Source organism: Lycium barbarum, chromosome 7 (genome assembly GCF_019175385.1).
Source record: "Lycium barbarum isolate Lr01 chromosome 7, ASM1917538v2, whole genome shotgun sequence".
Taxonomy (NCBI): Eukaryota; Viridiplantae; Streptophyta; class Magnoliopsida; order Solanales; family Solanaceae; genus Lycium; species Lycium barbarum.
In genome coordinates this window covers 29,645,345-29,654,604 of record NC_083343.1, presented here as the reverse complement: position 1 = coordinate 29,654,604, position 9,260 = coordinate 29,645,345, and positions in this window count along the sequence as shown.

The window sequence follows — 9,260 nt, the reverse complement described above, 5'->3', positions numbered from 1 at the left end:
CGGAAAATTAGTTTCGGGAATTAAAAAAGGTGAGCCATACGTCATTGGGCCCAAAATGGATGAAGACAATTTGGGCCCAACACAAAGGAGGTGGCCGGCCAATATACTTGGCCCAAACCCAAGTCACATGGTAAGCATGTGACAATTTAATTAAGGGAGTATATACATGTGCTTATCCCTTAGATGGTTCAAGAAAATTAGAAGAGAAAGAACAAACAAAGAGAGAGTAAAAAAAAGGAGGAGTTTCGGGTTTGGCCATAGAAATTGACCACCAAAAATCTTGCTTCAAAAATTTTTCTCTTGTTGAATTCTTACTAAGTTGAGTGCCCTTTTCAACTTGGTGTAGTTGTTTTGGAGGAAGGAGCACTTGGTACCTCAAAGTGATCATATACTCAAGTGAAGAAGATTGAGTAAAAAGGTAAGAATTTATCCCTTATTATTGTGTTATGAAGTCTTGTTTGTATTGTGGTATGTGGGAATGAGTTGAGTGTATGGAAATATGGAAGTTTACCAAGTGGGTATATATATATATGCATGTAGCCGTGTGTATATGTATGTGTATACCTATAGTGTGTTGAATTTTATGTTGTATTTTAGTTGGGGTTATGGTGGAATGTGCATTGGAAATGAAAGTTGAATAAATTTGGTTGAAGTTGAAATGTAGGAGTTTGGCCGTGTGGTATGGTGTTGGTAAGATGCCAATGAATTAATTTTGTTTAATGTGTTAGTTGTGTTGTTGTGATGCTTGCAATGTAAATGAAGATAAAATGATATAAGTTTGTTATGAAATGGAATGTAGAAGTTTATGTCGTTTTAGAATGATTTTACGACATTATGAAAATGAAGTTATTAAGTTGCAAATTTTGATGAGTATTGATGAAGTTGGAAGCTAGAAACATATTATGAAAATGCATGCCAAAGATTAGAAGTTTTGCACGAGTTATGACTTTGGCGGAAAGTTCGTATATTATGTATATCGTGTGTATAATTGAAGAAACGATATGAAATGCTTCTAAACTATGTTGTGATGATCTAGTTTGATAATGAAAGTGAAATCATTGAAATTGGTTTGGAAATTGTAGTTGAAATGAAGGTTGTGGCATTATGTCGGCAAGTATAACTAGTTGTGCCATATTGCGTTTCTAATGTTTGTTGTTGATGTTGATGTTGTTGTTTGGGTTGTTGTTGATGATTTTGAGCCGAGTTGAATTCTCGGGGGTGCTATATGTATAGGGGAAGTGCTGCCGAAATTTCGGTAGACAAATATAAGTTGAATTGAATTCGTAGCATCTATAACTTACAATTGGTAAATGTGACCATTTGCAGATTTTCGACGAAACGGGGAGTGAGCTTGGATAGACTTAAAAAGCTCAAAAGTTATGTGAAGCTACCCCGATCCTTCTTTTGGCATGCCTAAGTGTATTAGAATCGGATTCGGGCCTAGAAAGACTTTCTGCCCATCGGAATCCGCAATTGAAAATCTCGCTTTTTCCTTCAGTAAGATTGAGCTCTTTTGGTCTGTATTCTTGATAATCATGCAAACTTCCCCTAAACTACTTGGAAAGCTATAGAGCGTCCGTAGAACCTTTGTAGGTGACCCCATAAGCTTAAAATATGTAATTTGAGCCCACCGCCTTGCTTGTCCTGAGGTGGGCCCGCTATTCCCGGTTTTGCCCTTATTGCACTCTAGTCTTACTTTCGAGCGATTTTTGAAAGAAATGTTTTGACTACCATTCTAATTACCTAACAAACATTGTTTTAAATATTCCATTGAGTCCGATAAATTGTTTTGACACTCGGAACGATTTCAGAAAGGTTATACTTCTGTAATTCATTATGATATCCGAAACTCGTTTATTATGTTCCCGTTCGACTTCATTGGATCGGTTTGTCTTTGATATGCCTCATCGAGTCTATTAAAATATTTATGATATTTTAATTGCATTAGTATCTCACTACTCCATTCGTGGATGCCCCAATGTTTCCCACACTGAGCCCGGGCCAGGATATGTTGTCAAGCGTGATCCTCTGCATTGTTCGCCGTGCCTCGATGTGAGGGGGCAGGTATACGCGTACATGGGTTTGTGGAGTATGATGTGCCATGTCCGCTTGTTCTGATATGATTTGCTATGGCCATTTGATATGACATATTATGCTACGGGGTTATGCCCCTATTTTGATTCTTCTGTGTTGTGGCACCAGCGTCGGGAGGGTGGCCATGTTCTGTCTGCCGAGTCCCTTGGCAGGGGCCAGATTTGATATGACATATGTTTCTGTACACACTCTGCATGTTTTGAAATTATGTATCTGATACTTTGGATTTTCTGTTTACTTTCTGTATGTTCTGTACCAGTTATGAGTTTGTCTCTGTAATTCAGGCTTTAAATATTCAGTACATATTTCGTACTGACCCCCTTTCCTCGGGGGCTGCGTTTTCATGCCGCGCAGGTACCGACGACAGGTTTGTCGATCCGTCCGGCTAGGATATCTTTTCTGCCATTTGGAGCGCTCTTTTATTCAGAGCCATCTTTTGGTACAGTCTGTCATTTCTATATATGTATACTCCCGTTCATGGGTACGGCGGGGCCCTGTCCCGTCATATGATTCTGTCGGTCTGTTTAGAGGTCTGTAGACATGTTTGTGGGCTGGGGTCTTTCTGTACAGATGTGTGTATATGTTGTGTTTGGGCGATCCCATTCGCCGCGGCGGCCGGTCGGCATATATTTAAATGTTGCTTTGTTGGTCCTGTGTGGCCTTTGGTGGTATTTTCTGCGTGCAGGGTATTTGGGATAGCCCGTAAAGCAAAGGAGACCCTACCGAAATTTTTCTGGAAATTAACTAAATTTGAAATAAAGCCTTGTCGGCTTCTGCTATATACTGGAATGCGTTTGAGTGCCCAGATCGGGCACTAGTCACGGCCTACGGGGTTGGGTCGTGACATATATAAGTATGTTTTGGGATGTTTTGAGTTACAGATGGACTTTGGTATTCTATTTACAGCTTTCAAACTTAGTTAAATAGACCTTATTGAATGCCATGTTTGAGTACAGGTAACATAAGTTGGGTTATCGGGCAGATTAAGCTCGGTCACTCGTCATGGCCCTAGGTTAGGTCGTGACAAAAGTGGTATCAGAGCAGTTCAGTCCTCGGCATGTTCGCAGACGGTGTCTAGTAAAGTCTTGTTTATCGGTGTATTGTGCACCACATTTGTAAACAAGAGGCTACGAGACATTAATAGGGTGTCATTCCTTCTTTCATGTTAGAGATCGTGTGAATAGAGCTATGTCATATGTGAAGTCATTAATCTAATAATCTTGTATGATTTCAGCGATGACTAGGAAGAGTAAAGCGACAGCAGCCCAGAAGGGCAAATCAGTTGAGGGTGAGGCAGTTAGCCAAGCCCCCAGGTCCACCAGAGCTCAGACTCATACTAGGATACACATTCAGTCCCAGATTTTTCCTACTTCCCCACCTCCGGAGGAGCTCAGAGGGGCACCTGATCCAGCCCTAGCTCCAGCACCAGTACCTGTACCTCCAGTCCCTCAGCCGGATGCTCAGGGTCAGGAGATGAGAGATATGAGAGATGCTATCCATTTGTTGACTCAGATACTTGCTACCCAGGCTGGATGGCAGGATAGGGGTCATGAGTATCCAGATAGGGCTGCTAGTGCCAGGGCCCGAGATTTTCTTACATTAGATCCCCCAGCGTTTAAGGGCATGGACACTAATGCTGATCCTCAGGAGTTCATAGATAGTATGCAGCGTACTTTAAATGTGATGAAGGCGTCAGCTACAGAATCTGTTGAGTTAGCTGCTTATAGATTGCAGGGTATAGCAATTAATTGGTATCAGTCATGGAGATTATCGAGGGGTAGGGATGCTCTACCGCCGACTTGGCAGGAATTCTTAGATGCCTTCTTGCGCCATTATATGCCACCCGAGTTGAGGCGGTCAAGTGTTGATAGGTTCCTTAACCTGCAGCAGGGTAGTATGTCTGTCAGAGAGTATAGTGTGGAGTTTGATTCTTTAGCCAGATATGCCCCTTCTATTGTGCAGGAAATGGAAGATAGAGTTTACCGATACGTGATGGCATTAGAGCCAGGGCTGCAAGAGGCTTGGATGGCAGTAGCGATGCAGCCAGGTATGGATATAGCTCGTATTCAGGCTTATGCTCAAGGGTTAGAGGATCGTAAGTGCCAGCGAGAGGCTATCTCGGAGCAGAGTAGTAGTCATCCCAAGAGGGCTAGATCTGAGGGTCAGTATAGAGGTTCCACTAGCGAGAGCATACCCCAGTATAGTGCACCTCTGCAGTTTCGAGGATCTCAGCGAGGTAGGGAGACTTCTCTTACGCAGAGTCAGAGTTCTTATGCATCGAGTTCTCAGCAGCAGGTGGGGTCAGAGAAGGAGGTGATGCCCCTTCCTCGATGTGCGACTTTTGGGAAATGTCATGTAGGGCGGTGTCGTCAGGGTGTATGCTATACTTGTGGTGATCCGGGGCACTATGCTAGAGATTGCCCACAAAGAGTGGGTAGTATTGTTCTTGAGAATTCGGTAGCAGCATCGTCACCCCTCAGTGAGAGCCCCTAAGAAAGGACTCCAGACTTCTTCCGGCCGAGGTAGGGGCAGAGGTGGAGCAACTAGCTCCAGTACTGGGCCGCATCGTATCTATGCTCTAGGTGGGAGACCGGGTCCAGAGACACCGTAGGATGCACCATCAGGTATACCCTTCTTCAGATTATTTATTGATGGATTTAAGCTATATACGAACTGTCCCTTACCACTATGACATGATGTATTATAACATAAGTTAGAATACAAGCATAGGAGTTAATGGGGTAAATCGAGACAAAAGACTTAGTGAAAAACTTAGTTGAAACATTAAGGGGGGAAGTGCCCAGAACATAGCAAGACCATTGCTATAAATCGGAACTAGGGTAAACGAATAGAAGACAACCCTTGATATTTAACCTTTTAGTTATTATAACATGATCCTGGCGGTATTACATATGATTAATTTGACCTTAAACAGCTCTGTCATGTTTTACTCTATTATTTAACTATCCATCAGTTACATATTTCCAACATTCGAGGACGAATGTTCCTAAGGGGGAGAGGATGTTACACCCCGGAAAAATTTCGTGTTACCGAGACTATAGACGACTTAGTATGGGCTCAGGGGAGAGTAAAGATATACAAGGATTAGGGATGAATATTCTGTTAAATATGTATAAGAATAACATATAGACGACAGTGGAGGTCATATGGTGTAAGTTGGTTAATACGTTACTTGACAAATAGCCCTCGTAACCGTAAGTTAAGGTGGGGCCCACATGTCGGGATTTTATAAAGAGCATATGAAAAGTTATATGAATAGTACATAGGAAGTTTATCAAGTCTTCAGGGGGACACTTAAGCCAAATATGAGCATAAGCACTCCAAAAGGATGACTTAAGGATACGTTTTCGGGTGATCTAGCTTTACGAGGCCAACACACCATTATATGTTGAGAATTTGGGAAAACACACAAAAAATGAAAGTTGTAGATATTTGAAATACCTTACCAACCATAGGTCGTGGGCCTTCATGCGACATGGGGATAAAAAGTTACGGACGTTTTAAGGAGGAAAGGTCAAACTGGCAGTGGGCTCGGCCCAACCCGACTCCAAGTCGGGTCAGGCCCACTTCCTTGGATATTTAAGGAAAATTTTCACCCATTATCTTCCTCATTTCATGCCAAAAGATCTGGAATATTTTATAGAGAGCGAGTGAGGAGAGTTAGAGAGATAAAGCAAAGGTTCGATCAAGTTCGAGGCCCCGAATCCCGAGGCTCGTGAAGGATAAAGTGTAATATGAGTTGTCGTCATCGTTTCAAGCTAAATATTGAGCTTGGGGGATGATATTTTCGTGGTTGAGCTGCTGCTAAGGTATGTATTATTTTCTCATCTTTGTTATTGAGATGATTACGTGGAGATTTAACGGATTAAAGTGTTAGAAATATAGTTATAATTATCGTATACCGAATATTAAGGCGTTGTGGTTTAGGGGCTGTTTTGGATAGAATTATAAGATGAGTTTAGTCATATTATTGTTGTCAATTGTTAGATTTGTTGTTGTTGGTGGTTATTAGCTTAATTTGGAATTGTTGGGTTGGTAGGATTATAGGAGAGATGTGTCCAAATCCCGTTAGGCGACAGAATAAATGATTAGTTAGAATAATCTTGTTGGCCTAGTCTTAATCCCTATATTTTTTATGGTATTGTAGTTGACTAAGCTCGGGAAGGGACTCGAGGATTAGCTTGAGGCATAAATAAGGTATGTAAGGCTAACCCTTCTTTCATATTTTGGCATGATCCCTTTTATATGACTCCTAAAGAACGTAAAACATAAGTACTCTATTCTTAGTTGGATTTGGAATCGTTATCCAATTTCTTTTTTCGTTCATGCTATACTCTTGTTGATAATTCGAAAGAAGCTTCTGCGATACATTATACTTACATGTTCACTGCAAAGCAAATGGTAAATGAAGGAAACTCTAAAACTTGTTCTCAAAATCTCTCCAAAGGGAGTTGTAATAGAAACCACTCTGAAAGGGGTGCAACGTTTTGTAACTTCATTACATACTCATACTGTATATCATATGTATTGTTATTGTTCCACTTGTTCAACTGGATTATGATATTCTTAAGCCGGAAGCGGCTGCCCGAAGAGGTCATCATGACTACGCCGGAAGCGGACGTCCGAAGGGACTAATGTGTTATTAGCCAGAAGCGGCTACGAGTAGGATATTCTATATTTATATTGTGTATGCTAGAATTTGTGTAAGGGACCATATGACATGGTTCAAAGTGCTGTTCCAGGTTACTCCCAGGTTTCTTTCTAAACTTGCTTACTGTTACGCTTTTCGTTGTTTTATGATTCAGTATTGCCTTGCATATTCCATATTGACCCCCTTTCTTTTGGGGGCCGCGTTTCATGCCCGCAAGTTTAGGGACGCGGTTAAACGATCCAGCCACCTTGGAGGAGTCAGCATTGAGAGTCAGACAGCTCCACTTGCTTCGGAGACTGTTCCTGTTTTGGTATAATTTTGTCTGTATACATTTTGGGTACGACAGGGCCCTGTCCCGTCACTTATGCACGGTCATACTCTTCTAGTAGTCTGCAGACAGCATGGGTGTCATGGATACTGTTTGGTCTTGCCGGCCATTGTTTTGTTGTACAGAAGTATCGGCAGCCTCGTTGGCTTGCATTGTGATATGTTACGTATATATAAGTATGTTTTGGGATGTTTTGAGTTACAGATGGACTTTGGTATTCTATTTACAGCTTTCAAACTTAGTTAAATAGACCCTATTGAATGCCATGTTTGAGTACAGGTAACATAAGTTGGGTTATCGGGCAGGTTAAGCTCGGTCACTCGTCATGGCCCTAGGTTGGGTCGTGACAAAAGTGGTATCAGAGCAGTTCAGTCCTCGGCATGTTCGCAGACGGTGTCTAGTAGAGTCTTGTTTATCGGTGTGTTGTGCACCACATCTATGAACAGGAGGCTACGAGACATTAATAGGGTGTCATTCCTTCTTTCATGTTAGAGATCGTGCGAATAGAGCTGTGTCATAAGTGAAGTCATTAATCTAATAATCTTGTATGATTTCAGCGATGACTAGGAAGAGTAAAGCGACAGCAGCCCAGAAGGGCAAATCAGTTGAGGGTGAGGCAGTTAGCCAAGCCCCCAGGTCCACCAGAGCTTAGACTCATACTAGGATACACATTCAGCCATAGATTTTTCCTACTTCCCCACCTCCAGAGGAGCTCAGAGGGGCACCTGATCCAGCCCCAGCTCCAGCACCAGTACCTGTACCTTCAGTCCCTCAGCCAGATGCTCAGGGTCAGGAGATGAGAGAGATGAGAGATGCTATCCGTTTGTTGACACAGATACTTGCTACCCAGGCTGGACGACCGGATAGGGGTCATGAGTATTACGATAGGGCTACTAGTGTCAGGGCCCGAGATTTTCTTACATTAGATCCCCCAGAGTTTAAGGGCACGGACCCTAATGCGGATCCTTAAGAGTTCATAGATAGTATGCAGCGTACTTTAAATGTGATGAAGGCGTCAGCTACATAATATATTGAGTTAGCTGCTTATAGATTGCAGGGTATAGCAATTAATTGGTTTCAGTCATGGAGATTATCGAGGGGTAGGGATTCTCTTCCGCCGACTTGGCAGGAATTCTCAGCTGCCTTGTTGCGCCATTATATGCCACCCGAGTTGAGGCGGGCAAGGGTTGATAGGTTCCTTAACCTGCAGCAGGGTAGTATGTCTGTCAGAGAGTATAGTGTGGAGTTTGATTCTTTAGCCAGATATGCCCCTTCTATTGTGCAGGAAATGGAAGATAGAGTTCACCGATACGTAATGGGATTAGAGCCAGGGTTGCAGGAGGCTTGTATGGCAGTAGCGATGCAGCTAGGTATGGATATAGCTCGTATTCAGGCTTATGCTCAAGGGTTAGAGGATCGTAGGCGCCAAAGAGAGGCTATCTCGGAGCAGAGTAGTAGTCATCCCAAGAGGGCTAGGTCTGAGGGTAAGTATAGAAGTTCCACTAGCGAGAGCAGACCCCAGTATAGTGCACCTCTGCAGTTTCGAGGATCTCAGCGGGGTAGGGAGACTTCTCTTAGGCAAAGGCAGAGTTCTTATGCATCGGGTTCTCAGCAGCAGGTGGGGTCAGGGAAGGAGGTAATGCCCCCTCCTCGATGTGCGACTTGTCGAAAATGTCATGTAGGGCGGTGTCGTCAGGGTGTATGCTATACTTGTAGTGATCCGGGGCACTATGCTAGAGATTGCCCACAAAGAGTTGGTAGTATTGTTCCTGAGAATTCGGTAGCAGCATCGTCACCCCTCTGTGAGAGCCCCAGAGATAGGACTCTAGACTTCTTCTGGCTGAGGTAGGGGCAGAGGTGGAGCATCTAGCTCCAGTACTGGGCCGCATCATATCTATGCTCTAGGTGGGAGACCGGGTCCAGAGACACCGCAGGATGCACCATCAGGTATACCCTTCTTCAGATTATTTATTGATGGATTTAAGTTATATACGAACTGTCCCTTACCACTATGACATGATGTATTACAACATAAGTTAGAATACAAGCATAGGAGTTAATGGGGTAAATCGAGACAAAAGACTTAGTGAAAACCTTAGTTGAAACCTTAAGGGGGGAAGTGCCCATAGCATAGCAAGACCATAGCTATAAATCGGAACTAGGGTA